Source organism: Tursiops truncatus, chromosome 9 (assembly GCF_011762595.2).
Source record: "Tursiops truncatus isolate mTurTru1 chromosome 9, mTurTru1.mat.Y, whole genome shotgun sequence".
Classification (NCBI taxonomy): domain Eukaryota; kingdom Metazoa; phylum Chordata; class Mammalia; order Artiodactyla; family Delphinidae; genus Tursiops; species Tursiops truncatus.
Genome location: NC_047042.1, coordinates 66,330,148 through 66,339,455, shown reverse-complemented (window position 1 = coordinate 66,339,455; position 9,308 = coordinate 66,330,148). Strand labels below are relative to the sequence as shown.

The window sequence follows — 9,308 nt, the reverse complement described above, 5'->3', positions numbered from 1 at the left end:
ACTTTAACCAGTCATCAGCTCCCCCATTATCCTCTAATTCCTGCGTTCAGACAGCAGAATTTTCCATTTTTGCAGAGCGTTCTCTTGCCCCATGGCATTTCTGATAATTCATCACCCAGAACTAATTACTTAAAAATCCTTTATACATTTTCCATTTGCTAAGTTCCACCTTAAAGTCTGCATTACCAGAGAATTATTTTTGCTTCTCTTCCCTCTCTGCACAAAGCCTTCCTGGCCCCTCTCCCCTCCATTTATTCCTGAGATCTTTTAATTCCTCTTCTCCATTTAATGTTGAGAGGTTAAGTTTAGCCCCCCTTTTTCTCCACAGACATGCATGTCCCAACTCATGCCAGAGCTCAGCAAAGCAAAAAGGGTTTCTAATGAACAGGACTCTCCTGAATTTTATGGCATTTTATTAAGCATGAATTTTGATTCCTCTCCCGAAACACAAGTATTTCTTCCTAAAATATAACATACTCCCCTGAAAGGGAGTTCAGTGAATTAAGATTTCTCTGTCCTCTTCCGCCACTATAATAGAGCCCAGTAATGCTTAAAATGTGGTTCCTGGCCTAGTGTCAGCGTCACCTGTGACCATGATAAAAATTCAGATTCTTGGGCCCTAATCCAAACCTACTGAATCAGAAATTCTAGGGGTTTCCCCATTGATTCTGATGCCTGCAAAAGTTAACAAGCAATGAAAATAATCTGCAGCCACACAGAAAAATCGTAACATGTATGGACTCAAAATATACTTCTATGTGACTGGGTCATATTAAGAATGGCAGCACAGGGTTGGGAACGGAGGTGGAGAGGTGGGGAGGCACCGGTACATTCAAGGTTGAGTTCTGGTCACGCTGCCCTGAACTTGCCTCATCCCCTGCTTCACTCTTTAATAGCCCTCTTGAGCCTGTTTGTCCTACTCCACTTTCTTCTTCCTCCATCACACAGTTCACTTTAACTCATTGCTGGATGCCTACATACCTGACCTGGATTCAAATCTACCTGAAACTTCTGTGCTTTCCACAGGCAGGGCTCACCCTACTCCCAGGTGAGACTGACCAACTGCTCCAGTTCTCTCCCAGGTGAGACTGACCAACTGCTCCAGTTCTCTATGTATCATTTTCCTAGTTTCCCACTTCTATAGCCTTAAACCACCTGGTAACAATTTTTATGGTGTTTCACTGAATGCCTGAGGTCATCAGTAATTCTCTCCACCCTGTCTGGATTGGAACGCCAACATCTTCTGGCACTGAATAACCTGCTGCATCTCTGAGCTATTTCTAGCCCTACAGCAGCCAGTCTTTGTTAGAGCTTGCTGAGTTTTTTGCTCTGTGCATGCACAGGCCAGCCTTTGGCCAAATGCCTGAAGGTAAACCCCTGCCCCGCCGCACCAGACCTCTTATGCCTTCCTCTGCTCAGCAGCCTTTCCTCGTGTACTCTGCTCCACAATCACCTCGGAAGCTTCAAACTTTGATCTGTACCACCTCAGCTTAGCAACGCTGTTCTCTTCTTAGGCTCTACCTCCACACTGTCCTGTCAGAGTTCCCCCAGAGAGAAAGGCAACACAAACATGAGGCTTAAACTGTATGTCTCACTTCTCTTGAGGATTCATCATCCTTTGCTGTCTGTTGTCAAACGCCCAGTATGGGAACATAGTCAAGTGCCAGTTAACCCATCAAGGCTGAAAGAGAAGTTCTGAGTCTTGTTTTGAATTTTTTTTTTTTTTCAAGCTGTAATCTTTCATGTCTGTCTTTCATTCTGACTATATTTAGCAATCCATAACTTGCTAATTGTAAACGTTTTGGAATTTTTTTGTAGACTAGACTCCCTAAGAAGAAGAGCCTGAGCTAGAAACTTGGTGAAAGTGATGTACGGAGGGGAGGGCTCTCAGGAGAAGGGGCGAGAGGGAAGCAGGATGCGGAAGGAGAGCAAGTCAGGAAAGGTGTGGTTTTGCCCGGAGCACTGCCTTTCGCCTGACCCCACAGGAAGCTCTGGAACACGAACTAAAGCAGAGTCATTCTCCACCGTGAGGCAAGCGGGCCAGTTTTATGTACCCTCATTTCAATCAGTTGTTGACTGATGGCTCTCCTGGGCAGTGCTGGTGGGTGCTTTTGGGGTGGGAATGTATAACTTCCCGGATAGGTTTGCTCCTATTTAGCTGAGGGAAATCCTCTGATACAGGGGTTAACTTGGGCCTTTGGCAGTGAACGTTCGTCCTGCTGGTGAAGAGAACGTGAGCAGACAAAGAAAAAAAGAAAGAAGAGGAGAGGAGAGGAGAGAAGAGGAAAGGAAAGGTAAGAAAAAGAGAAGGGAAGGGAAGAGAAGGAAAAAAAAGAAAAAAAACATCCACTAAATTCTTGTAAACCAAATAAATAATTTGGGGGATATAGTGAGTATAAATAGCACTAGCGACTTTTGTTTTGTTTTTTTGCGTTATGCGGGCCTCTCACTGTTGTGGCCTCTCCCATTGCGGAGCACAGGCTCCAGACGCGCAGGCTCAGCGGCCATGGCTCACGGGCCTAGCTGCTCCGCGGCATGTGGGATCTTCCCGGACCAGGGCACGAACCTGTGTCCCCTGCATTGGCAGGCGGACTCTCAAGCGCTACGCCACCAGGTAAGCCCAGCATTAGCTACTTTTTAAAAGAAACCTTTTCAGGGCTTCCCTGGTGGCGCAGTGGTTAAGAATCCGCCTGCCAATGCAGGGGACACGGGTCTGAGCCCTGGTCCTGGAAGATCCCACATGCTGTGGAGCAACTAAGCCCGTGTGCCACAGCTACTGAGCCTGTGCTCTAGAGTCCACAAGCCACAGCTACTGAGCCCGCACGCCACAACTACTGAAGCCCATGCAGCTAGAGCCCGTGCTCTGCAACAAGAGAAGCCACTGCAATGAAAAGCCCACGTACCACAGTGAAGACCCAACGCAGCCAAAAATAAATAAATTTATATTTAAAAAAACCCCAAATACTTTATTTGAATGTCTAAAATAATATTTAATGTCAGTTTTATTAAATATTAGAGAAAGTTTTATATTTCTACTTAAACTGAAAAAGTTTTGCTTTTAATAATATCCAATTCTGAGGTGAAAATCTCTCAGAAAAAAACTAACATTGATTCCTTAAAATTAGGAATTCAGATTTTTACAAGGAGAACAGACTAATCAATGTTTTTTTATATGAAAACATGTATTCCCTTTGTTAAAAAAAAAAAAAAAGACATGATCTCCAGAGAATTTCTAAAGTCATTGTTTGTCTTTCTGCAAGCGGTATATAAATTCCTTCCTGTTGGGTTTGCCATTATGATTAGCATCATTGTTGGCGATATTTGCCGTCATCTGCTTACTTTTTTCTCATGTATTTGGAATGCTTATGAGTAAAAGTCTTTTTAAATATAATTTGTTAAAGAATATTTTGAAAAATCCCAAAATCAAATTTTCATACTTAACATAATTATTGAAAATACTTATTCAAAATGTTTATTCTAGCTGATGTTTACTATTTATTGAGCATTCACCAGGTTGCATGCAATGCCTTTTCTGTATTTTTTCCCCTTTCCCAAAGAAATGGAAGTCATTTAATTCAAGAATTCTTACCAAAGATGTATGAATTTATGCACACTTACGATCTTCTGAGGATGATCTATAACACCTGTTTTCAACTAAATTGAAGGAAATACCCTGTATAATGCATGTTCTGTCAGAAAAGCAATATGGGAAATGAAAGCTAACATTTCATGAGGCTGCTACGTCACTTCATATTGAAAGGTAGGTCAATCAATCAATCTTTGAAAAAATTACTGGTACTCATTTTATGTGAAATACTTCACTACATGTTTAAAGGGAAATATAATATGGAAACCTACTTCCCAAAGTTTTTGCATTATAATTGGTGGCATCCTAGCATGATAGGAGCCAAAAAGAACAAAAAGAAATGCTTCCCCTGTATACCTGTGGTACTTGTCAGATAGTCTTAGGATATAGGTAGAGGGATGCTTCACAGAGGTAAAAAGACATCAATCTATTAAATGATGAGAGAAAAAAGCTGTAAAATAAGTTTCACAAATTAAGTAAATCTTTACACACCTATAACCTTGAAAATATAACTTCAGGAGTTTTCAGAGCAGAATGCTGCAAACCTTCTAAGAGGATTCATAATGTTAGCCCTGTAGCCTGAGACTTACATTAAAAGGCTTCTGTGAACATTAATCCACTTCCCAATGAGTAGTCTTGACAGATTCAAGAATAAAAATCAAGGATTGGTCAATTGTCATTCTCACTCCTTCCCTGGCAATTCATTTGGCATTGTGCAGACCTATCCAGAGAGCTTAGCATGAAACACTGTGAAGAGTGCTTGAAATTGAAACCTTTGAAATTTCAGAGGACTTAAATGAAGTTGAGTTAGCCTGGCCTCATTTTCCTGGTCAGTAAAGGCTTTTCAGACAGTAAAAACCTACATTTTAGCAGTGTATTCTACATAAATAAAAGAATCTTCACATAAGACATCTATTTTAATTAAAGTTGGAAAACGGAGTGCTTGAAAAACAAAACTATCTCTTTTCTCAGCTTTCTGGTCTGGAGGTACTTTCCTGAATTTAAAATCAGAAATGTTTAAGTGGTAACAACAACACATTGGCAGACTTCTCCATCCTTCTGAAATACCAGAGTCATTTACATTTGATGTGCTCTAGTATTTTTAGTGCTCAATCCACCTTCTGAGTAGCCGGAGTGTCTTTCTAAGAATTCTGCCGGAAATCAAAAATGTCACCATTTGTAATCTGTATTATGTTTTAGGCAGCTAACAACTGAGAACTTTGTCTTCACCTGATGATTTGGAGTAGACTCTGTCAGGGGGACAATGACAAGTCAAGAGAATGAACTGGAACTGGAACTAAGAACTAAGAATCTGGGAAAGGAGAAAACAGGGATGGTGCTCAGTCAGCATCCTTATTAGAGAATATTAGTTAATCCTACTAGCCTAGAAAAGCAAAATCAATGTACAAATCCAAAGGCAAGGAGAGGGTACGAAAAATGCAGATACAGCCGGAGCCCAGATCTCTGAAACAGAAGGGCAGTGAGATGGTTGTGAAGCAAGGCTGACCCAGAAAAGCTACTGCAAGTGTGACTGGAGTGGCCTGCTTACTATTCTTTGCTGTTGAGACATGCAGCAAGTTTCAAAGGGTCAGGCTGCCTCAAAGGTATGAAGTCAGGATATAGAGCTAATAGGCAAGTTGGAAATCTATGAAATTAGATAATGCAGTAAAGGCTTCAACTGTGATATATATATCCTAATGAGAAAAATTCACATTTATTGTAGTGCCTGGTATAGGACTAGATTCCAGAGCATTTTGTCATTGTTAAAATCCTTGCTTGTCAAACTTTCTTCATTATATATTGACCTCATTTTGTTAGTTAAGAGTTAAGTTTTTAACTTAAAAATAAGTAGAATTATTTAGTATGCCCTACACTAAAGCTACTTTCCATGATCTTCCATAATATCCGTTATCATAGCAGTCATATCTGCTGTGATGTGACTGACCACTTGGATATGGTACCTATATTGCCATCTACTGGAAACTATTTCAAATTACATACGGAAACACCAGACCACAGAGAATGCTGCTATAAAAGAGTTCAGTTCTTTACACAGTGACATAATGGTGAAATTTCTGGTAGACAACATGGTAAAAATAAGCACTATGTGGTAACTCTGCTTTCAGTTCTTAATGAATACAAACAGCCTGTGTGAATTTCTTCACTCAATGTGCCGACGTGATTTTGTACAATCAATACCTCATCACCTGATGGTTCTAAATGTTCTGTTTTTGACACACAGGGATGCTTCAAAGTTTTATTAATAAAGTAAAAGACTGGACTTCCCTGGTGGCACAGTGTTTAAGAATCCGCCTGCCAATCCGCCAGCAAGTGCAATCCCTGGTCCAGAAGATCCCACATGCCGTGCAGCAGCTAAGGCCATGTGCCACAACTACTGAGCCTACGCTCTAGAGCCCGTGAGCCACAACTACTGAGCCCGCGTGCTACAACTACTGAAGCCTGTACACCTAGAGCCCGTGCTCCACAACAAGAGAAGCCACTGCACTGAGAAGCCCGCGCACCACAACGAAGAGTAGCTCCCGCTCGCCGCAACTAGAGAAAGCCTGTGCGCAGCAACGAAGACCCAACGCAGCCAAAAAATAAATAATAAATACATTTTTTTGAAAAAGTAAAAGGGGCTGCCCTGGTGGCGCAGTGGTTGAGAGTCCGCCTGCCGATGCAGGGGACACGGGTTCGTGCCCCGGTCCGGGGAGATCCCACATGCCGCGGAGTGGCTGGGCCCGTGAGCCATGGCCACTGAGCCTGCGCGTCCGGAGCCTGTGCTCCGCAACGGGAAAGGCCACAAAAGTGAGAGGACTGCGTACCGCCACAAGTTTGAATTTATTCCATAAGGAAAATTATGAATACTTCTTAAATTCATGTTTTATTCTAAACACTGGTATTCTGATGTGTCTTCTCATAATGTTTATACTCAAAGGAAATAGAAACTTAATGCCTTTCCTTTGTATAATTTAAGGTAAAAAACAGTATAATTTAAAAGTAAATTTAAAAAGTATAATTTAAGGTAAATAGCATAAATATTTGAAAAACATGTACAATGTAATATTATGCATAAAAATGTAGACTTTAAAATTCATTTTGTTGTATTTTAACAAATTGGGCCCAGAAAGACATGGTGATTAAAATCACAACTATGTTATGGTAACATTTAGCATGAGAATACCAAGCCTGGGAAAGAATATGATTTAATTTAATCTTAACCACACAGTGACTTTTTACAGGGTTCAATTTTCATTAAATTTTTTTAAATAAGATCTTGAGGATCTGGAAAGTATTTAAGCAAATCAAATTAAATATTTTTTGGTACCAATAATGTATGATATACAATTTTCTACAAAAGAAGTATGATTTCTTGTTATTATAAAAATACGTTGATTCCACATAAAATGTATCAAAATTTACTCCAGTATTATATTAGACTTTGTTTTATATAATAAAGTACCATCATCAGAAAACTTAATATATTGGAAATTTTGCATTCTTCTTCATGGAAATTGTTAAGAAAGCAAATTGCTCAATATCTACTATCTATCCATAACTGTAAATATTACAGAAGTGATTTGTACTCACAACAATGCTACATATGTCTCTGTCTTCTGATCTTTGAATTATGCTTCTTAAAATATATTGCATCAGTCTTGAAGAATTATATGATGGCAAAGATCCTTGAAAGTGTATCTGATTCCTCCTGTTGGCTTCAGCTGGAAATGCATGAAAGTCATACAAGATGGGTGAGTCTTATTATTCAACAACTACACAGTAGCAGAAACCACAAATTCCCTTCCAAATAAGTTCATTCTTAAATTCAAAGACCTTTTCTATCAAAACAGTCCTTAATATATGTGACTGGGTTCATGCTGCTGTAGGTTAAATTTATTTCCTCCACGGAAACAGAGAATGACATGACATTGTATATTTAGGATATTATCAGTGAGTTCCCCGGAATGACATCTCGTCACAAGAACCCTTGCTAAAAATCTCTTTCATGTCAAAATTAATGTTCAAATATTAATTATATGATTATAATTATATGCTAGTCTCAGCTTTCTCTTTTAAGGAATAAATCTGGTTACTTAGTCGCATAGATCCCATCTTGCATTACAAGTTTGTTGTTTTGAAGCTTAAGGGAAGAGTTTCAGTATCCTGTTTTAGCTTCAACATTCTGAGAAACAAATTATGAGTTCTTCACCTGGATTTCAGTTATTGATTTTCCCTGGTATTTTGGATTCAATTCTTTCTACAGTGAGACAACAAGAGACTCATTTCCCTACGATATTTACCCTTGGCCATACATTGGTTAGTATTACAGAGAAATGCTAAAGAGTATAATATCCAGCCAAAAAGTTCAACTTGGAGAGAAAAAGGCTGGAATTCTAAAGACTCCATTTGCCTTCCCTAAAGTCATGAAGAAAGGCAATGACAGCATCTTATAAGTATTTCCCACTGCCATAGAACACTGATCCTGCATAGAGGTCTGGGTTTATAACTGAAATACCTCTATTTTAGGATAGAGCATCAAGCTTAACGACATAGTTCAACTGAACTGAATCATCATCAGATTTGTGACATCTTCTAGAGATGTCCAATCAAATCTGTCACTGGTACTTGTGCCTGCACCATTTTTTTGTAGTCTTCTTGATTTCCTATTTCATTATTTCAGTCTAAGAAAAACAATTTACCTTCCCTAACCAAATCAGCCCGGCCTGGCATTTAGAAACTCATTCCAAATGATCTCTTTAAAGAGACCAATGTCATACAGTTTGTAACAAGTTCTTTTTTGTTTTATTTTCTCCCCTTCTATTCCCTTTGGTTTCACTGTATCTACTCCAAAATGCAAAAGTGCTTAGAAAAAATACATCTGGACTATATAGGAGGTCATCCAATTAGAATAATAGATAGCTCACTCACTAAAACATTTACCCAACTGAAGGATGCATCTAATCAGCAGGTCTTTCAATAACATATGCTGCACTGTGCTAGGGGTTACAAGTTCACAGATAAACGTGTTCTATTAAAAGAAGTATATATTTTGGAGGACAGTTTTGCCTGAAACATATACATGTATTTGGTCCTTTGAATTAATATCTTCTTAAAATACAAAATGCCTTATTTTGTGTCTAGCATATTTTAATCAGCATTATGTTTATACGCTCCATCTGTGTTGTATGTGTAGCTGAGGTTTGCTGATTTTCAATGCAATAGATGGTTTCATGAAATAATTATATCACAATCATTTATCCATTTCATTCTTGATAGCCATTTATGCTACTTACAGGTTTTAGCAATTTTAAATAACACTGCTATGAATATTTTGTGACAAGTCTTGTTGCACATGTGTACCCACCTATGTTGGAAGCAGAAAGGAATTTCAAAATCCTGGAAAATATCTACCTTTAAAGTTAATAGATTATATCAAATGGTTTTCCAAAGTGTTTATACAAAAATTTACTTCCATCAGCAGTGTATGAGAGATACTGTTGCTTTATTTTTTAAATTTTTTTTTCCATATTGAAGTTTCTTTTTAGTTTTATTATTTATTTTTTTGGTGAGGTATAGTTGTTTTACAATGTGGTGTTAGTTTCTACTGTACAGCAAAGTGAAGTAGAGTTCCCTGTGCTACCTGTCAATCTCAATCTCCCAGTTCATCCCACCACCCCCCGGTTTCCCCCTTTGGTGTCCATACATTTGTTCTCTACATCTG

General features: G+C 38.9%; 1 long non-coding RNA gene across 1 annotated transcript; it reads left to right on the top strand.

Annotated features, from left to right (window-relative positions):
• The first annotated feature begins 474 nt into the window (after positions 1-474).
• Positions 475-7,009, top strand: LOC117313606 (uncharacterized). Its single transcript, XR_004528163.2, has 3 exons — positions 475-2,294; positions 3,558-3,760; positions 5,829-7,009. It is a non-coding gene; the product is annotated as an uncharacterized lncRNA (long non-coding RNA).
• The last annotated feature ends 2,299 nt before the right edge of the window (positions 7,010-9,308 follow it).